Source organism: Chiloscyllium plagiosum, chromosome 28 (genome assembly GCF_004010195.1).
Source record: "Chiloscyllium plagiosum isolate BGI_BamShark_2017 chromosome 28, ASM401019v2, whole genome shotgun sequence".
In the NCBI taxonomy this organism is placed as follows: Eukaryota; Metazoa; Chordata; class Chondrichthyes; order Orectolobiformes; family Hemiscylliidae; genus Chiloscyllium; species Chiloscyllium plagiosum.
The window spans coordinates 39941745-39955405 of record NC_057737.1 but is presented as its reverse complement, the minus strand read 5'-3'; the positions used below and the strand labels follow the sequence as shown (position 1 = coordinate 39955405).

General features: G+C 43.1%; 1 protein-coding gene across 6 annotated transcripts in view; it reads right to left on the bottom strand.

Moving 5' to 3' along the window:
* The window catches only part of gtf2ird1 (GTF2I repeat domain containing 1), a 210664-nt gene extending 197604 nt beyond the window's left edge, over positions 1–13060 (bottom strand). For 4 of the 6 annotated variants that reach the window (XM_043718735.1, XM_043718734.1, XM_043718741.1 and 1 more), the window contains exon 1: positions 12798–13057. The gene's annotated coding sequence lies outside the window, so the exon portion shown is untranslated. Of the gene's footprint in view, positions 1–12797 lie in introns of all 6 variants that reach the window. The other 2 variants (XM_043718738.1, XM_043718739.1) reach the window with 2 other exon arrangements.
* Positions 13061–13661: the final 601 nt, after the last annotated feature.

The window sequence follows — 13661 nt, the reverse complement described above, 5'->3', positions numbered from 1 at the left end:
GAGCTATGAACCTGCACTCCAAGGTCTCTTTGTTCAGCAACACTCCCTAGGACCTTACTATTAAGTGCATAAGTCCTGCTAAGATTTGCTTTCCCAAAATTTAGCACCTTGCATTTATCTGAATTAAACTCCATCTGCCACTTCTCTGCCGATTGGCCCATCTGGTCCAGATCCTGTTGTAATCTGAGGTAACCCTCTTCGCTGTCCACTACACCTCCAATTTTGGTGCCATCTGGAAACCTACTAACTGTACCTTTTATGCTGGCATCCAAATCATTTATGTAAAGAACAAAAAGTAGAGGGCCCAGCACCGTTCCTTGTGGCACAACACTGGGCACAGGCCTCCAGCCTGAAAAACAACCCTCTACCACCACCCTGTCTTCTACCTTTGAGCCAGTTCTGAGATCTAACATTCCATGAGATCTAACCTTGCTAATCAGTCTCCCATGGGGAACCTTGTTGAAAGCCTTAATGAAGTCCATATAGATCACATGTACCACTCTGCCCTCATCAATCCTCTTTGTTAATTCCTCAAAACACTCAATCAAGTTTGTGAGACATGATTTCCCACGCACAAAACCATGTTGACTACCCCTAATCAGTCCTTGCCTTTCCAAGTACATGTATATCCTGTCCCTCAGGATTCCCTCTAAAAACTTGCCCATCATCGATGTCAGGCTCACTGGTCTATAGTTCCCTGGGTTGTCCTTACCGCCCTTCTTAAACAGTGGCACCACGTTTGCCAACGTCCAGTCTTCCTACACCTCACCTGTGACTATCGATGATATAAATATCTCAGCAAGAGGCCTAGCAATCACTTCTCTAGCTTCCCACAGAGTTCTAAGGTACACCTGATCAGGTCCTGGGGATTTATCCACGTTTATGTGTTTCAAGACACCCAGCACTTCCTCCTCTGTAGTCTGGACATTTTTCAAGATGTCACCATCTATTTCCCTACAGAGCTGAAAATGTGTTGCTGGAAAAGCGCAGCAGGTCAGACAGCATCCAAGGAGCAGGAGAATCGGGCTCATGCCCGAAACGTCGATTCTCCTGTTCCTTGGATGCTGCCTGACCTGCTGTGCTTTTCCAGCAACACATTTTCAGCTCTGATCTCCTGTCCTCACTTTCTCCTCGATCTATTTCCCTACAGTCTATATCTTCCATATCCTTTTCCACAGTAAATATTGATGCAAAATATTCATTTAGTATCTCTCCCAATTTCTGCGGCTCCACACAAAAGTGGCCTTGCTAATCTTTGAGGGGCCCTATTCTCTCCCTCATTACCCTTTTGTCCTTAATGTATTTGTAAAAACTCTTTGGATTCTCCTTAATTCTATTTGCCAAAACTATCTCATGTCCCCATTTTGCCCTCCTGATTTCCCTCTTAAGTATACTCCTACTTCTTTATACTCTTCTAAGGATTCACTCGATCTATCCTGTCTATACCTTACATATGCTTCCTTCTTTTTCTTAACCAAACCCTCAATTTCTTTAGTCATCCAGCATTCCCTATATCTATCAGCCTTCCCTTTCACCCTGACAGGAATATACTTTCTCTGGATTCTCGTTATTGTTCCACAAAAAGGGCACAACAGACATGTGGAGATGTTTATTTGCTTAAGGAGCAGATGTTCCGACTGATGCACAGATTTGTTCCTCTGAAACAGGCAAGAAGGGGTAAACGTAAGGATCCTTGGGTGATGAGAACAGAGGAGCGTCTCGTCAAAATGAAGAAGGCAGCTTACGTAAGGTGGAGGAAACAAGGGGTCTAGCATAACTTTAGAGGATTATAGGCTTGCTAGAAAGGAGGTCAGAAATGGCTGGGGTGCCAGGAGGAGGCACAAAAAAGGCTTGGCAGGAAGGATTAGGGAGAACCTGAAGGCATTTTACTCATACGTGAGGAATAAGAGAATGATCAGGGAGAAGGTAGGGCCAGTCAGGAATAGTGTAGGGAACTTGTGTGTGGAGTCTGAGCATATAGGGCAAGCCCTAAATGAGTTTTTTTTTTTGCTTCAGTTTTCACTTAGGAAAGGGACTTACTTGTGAATGAGAACTTTGAGGAGCTGGGAAATAGGCTTGAACAGTTCAAGATTGATGAAGTTGATGTGCTGGAAATTTTGGCAAACATTAAGTCCCTGGGGCCAGACCAGATTTATCCTCGATTGCTCTGGAAGCGAGAATGGACGTTGCTAAGCTGCTGGCGAAAATCTTTGCTTCCTCACTCTCCACTGGAGTCATACCAGAGGATTGGAGAGAGGGGAATGTTGTTTCCCTTTTCAAGAAGGGTAATAAGGAACTCCCTGGCAATTGCAGTTCAGTCAGTCTTGCATCTGTGGTTAGCAAGGTTTTGGAAAGAATTCTGAGGGATAGGATTTTTGACTATTTGGAAAAGCAGTCAGCATGGCTTTGTGAGGGGCAGGTTATGCCTCACCAATCTAATTGAATTCTTTGAGGAGATGATGAGACAGGTTGAAGATCGAGCAGTGATATTTGATCAACTTCATCAAATATCTTGCTAAAATCCATAAGGTTCCCCATAATAGACCCATTCATAAAATCAGGAGGTATGGGATACAGGGAGATTTGGCTGTCTGGATTTAGAATTGGTTGGCTGACAAAAGGCAGAGTGGTTGTAGATGGAAAATATTCTGCCTGGAGGTCAGTGGTGAGTGGTGTTCTGCAGGGCTTTGTTCTTGGACCTCTGCTCTTTGCAGTTTTTATAAATGACTTGCATGAGGAGGTTGAGGGGTGGGTTAGTAAATTTGCTGATGACACAAAGGTTGGAGGTACCGTTGATAGTATCAAGGGCTATTGCAGGCTGCAGTGCAACATAGAGATGCAGAGCTGGGCTGAGAAATGACAAATGGAGTTCAACCTGGATAAATACAAAGTGATGCACTTTGGAAGGTCGAACTTGAATGCTGAATATAGAATTAAAGACAGGATTCTTGGCAGTATGGAGGAACAGCGGGATCGTGGTGTTCAAGTGCACTGATCCCTCAAAGTTGCCACCCAAGTGGATAGGGTTGTTAAGAAAGCATATGGTGTTTTGGCTTTCATTAACAGGGGGATAGAGTTTAAGGGCAGTGAGGTTTTGCTGCAGCTCTACAAAACCCTGGTGAGACCACACTTGGAATATTGTGTCCAGTTCTGGTCGCCCTACTATAGGAAAGATACAGAAGCTTTGGCGAGAATGCAAAGAAGGTTTACTGGGATGCCCCCTGGACTGGAAGGCTTGTCTTATGAAGAAAGGTTGACCATGCTCTGACTTTTCCCTCTGGACAGAAGGAGGAACAAAGGTGACCTGATCGAGATATACAAGGTAATGAGAGACATGGATAGAGTCATTAGCCAGAGACTTTTCCCCAGGGCAGGATTGACTGGCACAAGGGGTCATAGTTTTAAGGTGTTAGGAGGAAGATATAGAGGAAATGTCAGAAATAGGTTCTTTATACAGTTATGAATGCATGGAATGTGTTGCCAGCGGTGGTGGTGGAAGCAGAGTTATTGGAGACATTTAACCAACTGCTGGACATGCACATGGACAGCAGTGAATTGAGGGGTGTGTAGGTTAGATTACATATCACTGCACTAAAGGCCATTTTTGCTCCTTCACAATCTACAGACCCAGAAAATAACACCGTCTTATTCCTCTACAAACACTGTGCTGGGCTAAATTAATAGTTATGGCTTATATTTTAAGTTTAATCAAGAGACATATCTCCAAAAACATATCAAGAAAGAACCTACTCTCCTCACTACTGCAGATTCTCTGTAGGCCACACTTCAAACAACAATTAACTTATCTGAATCTGTGCTGTGAACTTTGCCCAACAGTTCCTCCAAGATCAGTTGTGAATTTCACTGTTCGAGCATTTTCCCAGATGCACTGCGATGTCCAGCGATACACGAATTCAAACATCTAAGGCAGTATCTGTGCAGGTTCTCTCTCTCCTGCACTGCCCTCACCATGTGCTTCCTTTGTCTGTTCTTCTGCCTTTTAAAACTGCGTTGTTTTGACTTTTTTTCCCAAAGTTCCAAAACAATGTAACAGCACATGAAACAGTTATTGTTGCTCCTGCAATTCAAGGAAATCACTTCCAGCACCTAAAACACCTCAAAAAAAAAGGAGCCAGAAATGTTTCCCGTCCACCATCTTGGATTAACTTGTTTTCTGGTTTCCTGAACCAGATGCTTCTATCCTTCAACATGTTGACTGTCTTATAAAACATGAATGTTGAACACTAGTCAAAGGCTGGAATCCAGCATGAAGTCTTATTTGGAAGATCAACCATCAGTCTCCCATAGAAATTTGATTTTAATCAACAAGAAACATGGTGGACCTTGAGAAACCATCAATTTCTATCTTTCCAGATCATTGGCCAAGGATCTTTGGTTTTTTGCATTTAAAATAAAATCTCTGCAGAGACTCTGTTGCCTTTTGAGTTGTGTCTGCCTTGGGATATAACTCTGATTCCCGATTACAGCTTAGACATTATCCAGTTTTTCCACTTAAAAGTGTGCGTGCTTTTATAATAAATGGATGATTTTTGAGATCATTAAAGAAGGCTGGCGAAAATCCCTTTTATTCTGAATGACATGACAAAAGAGAAACAGTTGGCCATTTTGCTGTTTGAATCAAAACTTTTATATTATTGGTGCGACAACTGGAGTGGTGAGGCTTGATCACCAGCGTATTCCTCCCATCATAGTCGTGACACATGATTCAAGGATTAACAATTATCCTACTTGCAGTAATCGGTTTACTGGATTAGACATATTTTCATACTACCCTCCCTATTCATCCCAGAGTACCATTTACCAGACTCAAATCAGAATTTTGAAACTACAGAATCTATATTGTCACAACACAATTACAGTATAATAAAACAAATGTGAAGAATTATATAAACACATATGGGAAATGTCAGCGGTAGGTCATTTACCCTTCATAAGGACTACCTTTGAAGAAATATGGAGGCTGTTTTAGTCACTGTTGGATTGAGCATGTTTTGTCTTCTTGTAAAACATGCGATATTGGTGTTACGTATCCAATCTAACAAAGTCACCACCCTCAGGCAGGAGGTTAGAATCAAGTCTTCTAACTGATGAACAGGCTTTGGAGACCTTTTTTTTTTAAACCCTTAATTCTTTTCTGAAATCAGGAACATCCAGAAGGAAGCATTCATTTTAAAAAAAAAGTCAACAGTGCTTCATTTCTTTATATCTGAATAAAGTCAACCAATCCCAGAATTGGTAGCAGGACTCACAGCTGTACAGCTGCAATGATTCACCAGTTGACAGCTTTCCAGACAAATCTGTCCATTAGGTAAAATGGAACCAGACATTCAAAATGGACACACAAGTAGCTTGTTCAGTTCATAGTAACCCCCCTACTATTTCATCAACGCAACCAATAGCAGTTTAAAATCATGATCACATCATCTCGGAGCAAAAGGGGTAATTTCTCAAACTTAGAAAACAAAGTTCAATTTATGACAATGATTTTGACAGCAATGTTTCCTGGTGTAAAGTGATAGTGTGCGGCATGGGGCACTAATACTACCTTATAAATAAATCAGAATATTGTACCTTGCTAACATGTCCCATATTAATGCGTTGCACATAGAAACACTATGGTAGTTGTAGCTCTAGTTTAGTCAGATAGTGGCATTAAACTACAGGATAAATGTTGGCTAGCAAGGGTTCTTCAAGTCAAGCAGCTGAGAATAAGTTTTACAGAACCTTACCAGTGCTGGGCATAACCCTGAATGCCAACACATCAGAGTCTGCTTTTGCACCCTCAACAAGACCTACAAATGTAACAATCTTACATTTAACTACTTTCTTTGCGACATTTTCAAAGCCATATCACTTTGTTACACATCTCCCTCACCACCACTGCACACCCCACAGCCCCAATCATACAAGTGTCGATTGTAGATTCATATTTTTGATGGAAAGTTTCAGATATTCCATTCTGAGCATGAAACTTGGAACAGAAAATGATTTAAGACTGCAGAAGGAAATGGATTGATTTAACTGAGCAATTAGTCCCTAGCAAAGGGCAATCTGTTTCAGACCAATCTCAGATCATCACAGCGGTAACTAACACCAGATCATCAAGATGGAAAGCAGGGGGAAAGACTGAAGTCAAGATTTTACAACAACAACACTTCATTATTGAAAAGTCAGCCCCGCAATTTGAAGGCAGCAAAACAGGAGGAAAAAAGGTACCTTTTACATTATTGAGGGTCAAAGACCAGTTTGTTAGCTAAACTGTACAAATATCTCTCCTTCTTTGAATGGCAATCATTCTTATCAGTGACATCAGACAACAGCCAAATAAAACTCATTAAACCTACAGATGCTGAAAATCAGTAACAAAAACCAGAAATTATGGGAAAAGCTCAGCAGGTCTGACAGTATCTATTGACATAAATCAGTTAAATTTTCCGGTCCAGTGACCGGAAGGGTCACTGGATTCAAACCATTAACTCAGATTTCTCCCCACAGCTGCTGCCAAATAAAGATCATTCCTGTATGATCGGGGGGCGCAATTCAAATCATCACTCAGTTCTGCAGCAATACAAGTCACAATCAGGCAATAGAGTCGGTTCTGCTGTAATGTGGTATTTCCATTCTCGTACATCCCCGTGTTATAAGAAAATGGCCTAATAGAAGCACCATTTAAACTAATGGTTTCAGAATAATGTTATAATGAACACAAGCTTTAAAAGTTCCCCTTTTAAAAACACTGACCCCAATTCATCAATAGTGTTACAGCGCATTTGCATTAACGAAACACGCGTTACAGCAGAACGACCTGACTAAGGAAAGCTCCAGGTCCTGATAAGATTCTGCAGATGCTGTAGAATTCTGTGATTCCTATCAGCAAAATGGTACAACATCCAACAGAGCAGACAGCAGTGAGGAGGACCTCCAGATGTAGTGGCAAAATACAAACTCATGTTAACTTATGAAAGTATCACAAGCTTTTCAAAAGCAAAGAGAACCCAACCTTTGTGCCAAACAACACATGGAAATAACTTGCACAATAATCAATAAACATCAGCCGGCCTGAAGTGCTTCTGCAAACATCAAAAAAAAGTGTTTCTCTCACACACACACACATACACGTCGAGTCTTTGAGATAAGGTAAAAAAGAACAGCATTGGTGTGGGATTAAGACTTTGAGACTACAAGCAGGAAGGTGCTGCTGTTGTGTCACCAAGCGGAGCATTTCATAATCTGGAACTATCTTGTGATGCAGTGCAGCAATGTCTCTTACCCTGGTTCCTTCTCCCAAAGCCCAGAGAGAGAGCCTGACACAAACAAACACACACACACACACAGAGTTGCGTGACAAGGGTGAAAAATCGCAATCCTAATTCCAGGACCCTTTGTGTCCATGGCAACCAGTATTCATCACCTAGGAAACTAATCTCGTGGTATTTGAACAATGTAACTACGGTCTTTAATCTCTCGGAGACTGATCTTTTTATCTGCACATAACTCATTCTATCATTACACCACCAAAATAGCAAAACACAAATCCAATCTCTAACTCTCTGCTGACACCACAATTCGTGTTTTATAAAGGACTAGGACTTGAAGATTCAACAACACCAGGTTGAAAGTGATAAAAACCAAGTGTTTGCCCAACAAGAAAGAAGGAAATGCTCAACTCAGTAAAGGTATTTCTACAATGAATGAGCATATTAAAAACATCAGACTGGAGGGTTAGCTGTCAATCTAACCACTTTCACACAGTTGTGGGTCTGCAATCCACCTTTTTAAGAGGTACCGTACCCTCCCCCCCCAGTGCTCTGGGAAAGAGGTGAAATGATTGAAGGTACCAGAAAAAAAAACACGCCAGGTGACTTACACTGAAAACTACACGACTTGAGAATGAGATAAAGTTATACTGCAGCAGATTGTGGAGAAGGGAAGGCTTACAAATTTATGATCATAAACACATGAAATAAGATCAGCACTAGTCCATTTGGCCCCGTGAGACTGTCCCACCAGTTGTTGAGATTGACAGTGAAACTGTTTTGCTGGCTGGAGATCCTTTTCACCTTGCTGCCCCTGCAGCCAACAGTGGCTTTTGTAGGCAGCTCATTCAGGCCATGAACTAAGCATCTCGGCCAAAAATGGCACAATCTCCTGTCTTTTGTTTTGTTAAGAAAACAAAAGTGATTAAATTTCATGCTTCTGTCTCCGACACCAACTTCACCTTCTGCATAAAATTCAGAGACCAGAAAAGTCAACTTTTGATTAAGTTCAGCCAATGCAAATTGGCAGCTCTAAATCCTCTGTGCAATGCGGGCAGTTCTAAAATTGGAAACCTGGCACTAGGATAACTTCAGGAAGAATTGTGCGAGTTTGACAGCACAGTGCTGACTCTCCAGAATGCAGGTCACTCCACATCAGTTTGGGACAGCTGGTCAGCATGGATGAGTTGGACCGAAGGGTCTGTTTCCATGCTGTATGACTCCATCATTATTCAGTTTGTAAACTGGGCTGGTCTTATCAACACAAAAATCGGAAAGTGACTCAATCTCCTGTGCCTTGCCAAGACTGAGTCTCTTGACTTGTCATCCACCCAATCCAAATAATGTTATGTGGCAATAAACAGGACACAAACAGGCTACTGTCAGATCAGTTTAAATCTCCCAGGATCATGCTGAAGCTGGGCAGTGACCTGGTCAGGTTGTACCTGGAGAACCAGGAGCAGTTCTGGTTAACGTGACATTAGAGGGTTAACAAATACCCAGAGGCCAAAAAGTGAAGAGCATTAAGGAACCAACCTCGGCTCTTCAGACTCAAAAAAAAGAGAATCTCAAAGAGAACGTTAACAGGATACATTAAAATTAATTAATGGTCATACGGTAGATTTGTAATTCTGGGTTTAATGCCTTTCTTTATCACCACCTTCCTTCAGTACCAGTGAGCAGCTCACCTGCACACACTATGACAGTGAACGCTATGGTGCTGATGGTGGAGAAATTAAAGAACACAAATAGAACCTAGAATCCCTACAGTGTGGAAGCAGGCCATTCAGGCCACTGAGTCCACACCTATCCCCTGAAGAGCATCCCAACCAGACCCACTACCCTACCCTATCCCTGTAATCCTGCATTTCCTATGGCTAATGGGAATTTTTAAAAAGAGCATCACACCATGTTACATAATGGGGGCTTAATCACAAGTCTTTCGACAAAATATTGTAACTGCTACATTAAATTCACCTCAAGAAATTGAAAAGGTGCACCAGGTGAGAGGAGGGTCTGTAGAACTGAAAAGTGCTTCAAGTAGTGATTCTATATCAAGGAATGCAAGGGTATAATGACCAGATCCAGCATCCACTTACTTCATTACAATTAAACGACAGATTCACATTTATCCTTGACAAGGCGTTAACAAGAGTCCTGCATCTTCTTACAAAACGAGATACTTGCTATGGCTCATGGATCAGCACTTTCACCTGAGTCAGTAGACTGTGTATTCAAAACTTAAACACAACGTTGAGGTTGATGCTCCTTGAGGGTGCTATGGTGCAAGGGGGTGGCATGTTTCAGAAGGCAAGTCAAATCAAGGTCCTCTAAAGCAGATATAAATAATCTCATTGCATTTCCAAGAACAGTGGAGCTCTCTCTGATGTCCTGGTCATTGTTTATCCCTCAGCCAACATCAACATATCAAGCACAACGGCTCAGTGGTTAGCACTGCTGCCTCTCAGCACCAGGGACTTGGGTTAGATTTCACCCTTGGGCAACTGTGTGTGCTGAGTTTACACGCTCTCGCCTTGTCTGCGTGGGTTCCCTCTGGGTGCTCTGGTTTCCCCCCACAGTCCAAAGATATGCAGGTTAGTTGGATTGGCTTAAATTGCCCAGTGTTCAGGGGCATGCAGGCTCGATGGATTAGCCATGGGAAATGTACGGTTACAGGGATAGGGTGGGCTACTCTTCAGAGGATTGGTGTGGATTTGATTAGCCAAATGGCCTGCTTCCACAGTGTAAGGATTCTATGATTCTAAATGATCTGCTGTCATTGATGATTATGGGTGTTTGCTCACATTTGCTGCTGTGTTTCTTACACAATACCTGTGACAACCCTTCACAATTTACATTGGTGGCTGTGAAGGACTTGAGAGCTTCCTGTTCTCTCTAGAGCTTAGAAGAATGAGGTAAGACTTCAGTGAAAAATACAATCTTCACAAACTCGAAAGGGTAGGTGCAGGACAGAAATTTCCTATGGGGGTGGGCTGGGATGGAGTTGAGAATTTTGAATTGCAGGAATCGACTTAGAGTTAGTCCATTAAGGCCTGAGATGAGGATGTATTTCTTTTCTCTTAGGAATAGTTTGCCCCTGAGTGCAGTGGAGACAAAATCATTGAGTATGTTCAACACCATCATTCCCACTAATTCCTCCACCTTCTGTGTGCTCCTCCAAGATGTTGTTCAAGATAGAGAGCGATAGGTCTCTAAGTATTAAAAACGTCAAAGGACACCGAGTGGGAAACTGGTACCAAGGTGAGGATTAACTATGATCTGGTTGAATGATGAAGCAGACTGAAGAAGTTGAATGGGAAAGTGTGGCACTGGAAAAGCACAACAGGTCAGGTAGCAGCCAAAGAGCAGGAGAATCAACGTTTTGACCATAAGCCCTTCATCAACAATGTGCATGCATGTCAGGGAAGTAGGGGAGGGAAAGGGGGCTGAGAGATAAATGGGAGAGTGACGGTGGGCCTGGGGGCAAGGTAGGTGGGAAGGCGATAGATAGATGCTGGGTGGGAAGGGGGTAATGGTGATAAGTTCGATGGGAGTGTGGAATGGATAGGTCAAGAGGGTGGTGCCAAACTGAAGGTTAGATCTGGGATGAGTTGGTGGGAGGGGAGATAAGGTAACTGGTGAAATCAACATTGATGCCGTGTGGGTGGAGGGTCCCGAGGCAGAAGATGAGGTGTTCCTCCTCCAGGCATCGAGTGGCTAGGATCTGTTGGTGGAGGAGGCCTAGGACTTGCACGTCCTTGGCGGAGGAGGAGTTGAAGTGGTCGGCCACAGGGTGGTGGGGTTGTTTGGTGTGTGTGTCCCAGAGATGTTCCCTGAAACGTTCTGCAAGTTGATGTCCTGTCACCCCAATGTAAAGGAGATCACATCGACAGCAATGGACACAGTAGGTGAGGTGCTTGCATGTGCAGGAAAATCTCTGTCAGATGTGAAAGGATCCTTCAGGACCTTGGATGGAGGTGAGGGGAGAGGTGTGGGCGCAAGTTTTGCACCTCTTGCAACACCAAAGGAAGGTGCCGGGAGTGGAGCATGGGTTGGTGGGGAGGTGTGGACCAAGCAATGGCAGAGGATAATGTGCTGTATCTGAAGATTGGTGGGGTGGAAGGTGAGTACTGGGGATTCTATCTTTATTGGAGTTGGAGGGGTAGGGTTCAAGATGCAGATGATCTTCCTCCACTTCCCGCATCTACCTATCACCTTCCCAGCTACCTTCCCCCAGCCCCACCCTCCCAGTTACTCTCAGCCTCCTTCTCCCTCACCCCCACCCCCAACCCACATTCCTAATGAAGGGCTTATGCCAGAAATATTGACTCTCCTGCTCCTCGGATGCTGCCTGACCTGCTGCTATCCTCATTTTCTCCCGAAGGAACTGAATGGTCCATTTCTGCTCCTATTTCATTTTCAGCCATAAAAAGGCATTATATTAAAAGACATTACCTTTACAAATCCTTTACAATTTGCATCTGGGCACAAATGAGTAGTTTTGTGACTGGTCAGATATAAATTATGGTTCCGTAGGAGTGAATATTAACAGTCACTTAAGGGGCACCCCATGCTAATTTATTACTGACATGGAGGTCCCTCGCACTATGGATTACTCCCATCCTTCTGTAAATATTACAATTACTGGCACACTTTCAGAGACAAGCTAGAAATATTGAGATACCTTGCACATGCCAGGAGTACAAGAACTAGTAGCCAGGGCAGGTTTGTGTACACTGAATGCTGTATCACTGCTAAAAACTGTTGCTTTAAAGATGTAGCACTGAAAATAACAATCACCTCAACAAGAACAAAATACTCAGAAGCTGACGACCTTCAGGGACCCCTAGAGTTCACAGTTTGAAAAGAAAACTAGTCACTGGAAACCCAATTACTGAAAAAGTACAGAAACCACCGTCAAAAGGAGATAAAAACAACCCATTCACTACGAATGAAGTCACAAGCTTGAATTGAAATCAGGAAGGAAAACCTTTCAATGCTGCAGTTACAATTAATAACAAAGTTGACACAATCCAAGTGAAACCCTTGCACTTTGCATCAGTGACAGATTTGGGAACGCAGGTACTGGAGGAACTGGGGTCCCTTTGGTGTGTGCGTTAACACTCACAAATTGCGGAAATGGGCCTCGCATGAACGTGCAAACCGACAAGGGGAGGGAGAGAGAAGAGGGCGACTAGCAGTGGCTGACCACGGCGCAGTGAAGGAGTCTCGGCCTAACGAGCAGGCAGCAGACCGCTGCAACTACCAGGAGCTGACAGGGGGGAGCCGCGCACAAAAATACCAGATTAATCAAAACAGCGGCATCCGTGAAAACCTTCTCTTTCTCTCTCTCCCCCCCCCCCCCATTCCCTGCAAAATACAAGTGAAAACCCTCACTGCCTGATCTCCTGGCAGCGTGACCCAGCCAGTCACGTGTCGCCGCAGGATACAATATGTATCTGTAAAAATATGAAACATTGTTACCAGTTGCTCGTGTTTGTTTCTCTGTTTGTTACTTACACCATTCAATTTAGTCGGCCCACCACAGCGCTGATCTCTTCTTTCTCTCAAAAACCATACACACAAATACACAAGGAGTTCCTTCTGTTTTTTTTAAAATATATTTTTTTGAAAAGTCCTTAATTTCTCCTTTAGACCAAATCCGGATTTTTTTTTTCCTTTTGTTTTTAAATGTACAATCCGGAGTGTGTTTCTGATACAGAGAAAAAAAAGAGGGATGTCTTTTTGTCCTGATTGCAGACTAGGCACTGAAGGAGGTTTGGCAGATTTTTTTTGCTGGCTCTGCTCAGACTAGCCTTTGTTCTCTAATCTTTCTCCTTTAGACCAAATCCGGATTTTTTTTTCCTTTTGTTTTTAAATGTACAATCCGGAGTGTGTTTCTGATACAGAGAAAAAAAAGGGATGTCTTTTTGTCCTGATTGCAGACTAGGCACTGAAGGAGGTTTGGCAGATTTTTTTTGCTGGCTCTGCTCAGACTAGCCTTTGTTCTCTAATCCCAGTAAAGCGGCAACTCATTCGCCCCTGCTAATCCCAGCTCCAGTCCTACACACTCCGTCATTGGCTGTAATTTACATACGGATTAAGGCACACACACATACATATGTCCCATTCTTTGTGCCAAATTACGGCCCCTTCAAACTGACAAGAGGAGGAACCAGGGGCGGTAGAGAGACGTGAAATTGACGAAAAAAAAAGTGCCTTAAACTAAGCGCACATCAATTTCCAGAATTAAAATATTCCCATTCTCCCCCAAAACAAAACCCGGGGGGGGTCGCATACATTTAAATTAAACTACGACATGACTTTTTTTTAAAGGGGGTCTTTTACGGTACTGTATTGCTTTGGTTGTGCAGGATATCACAG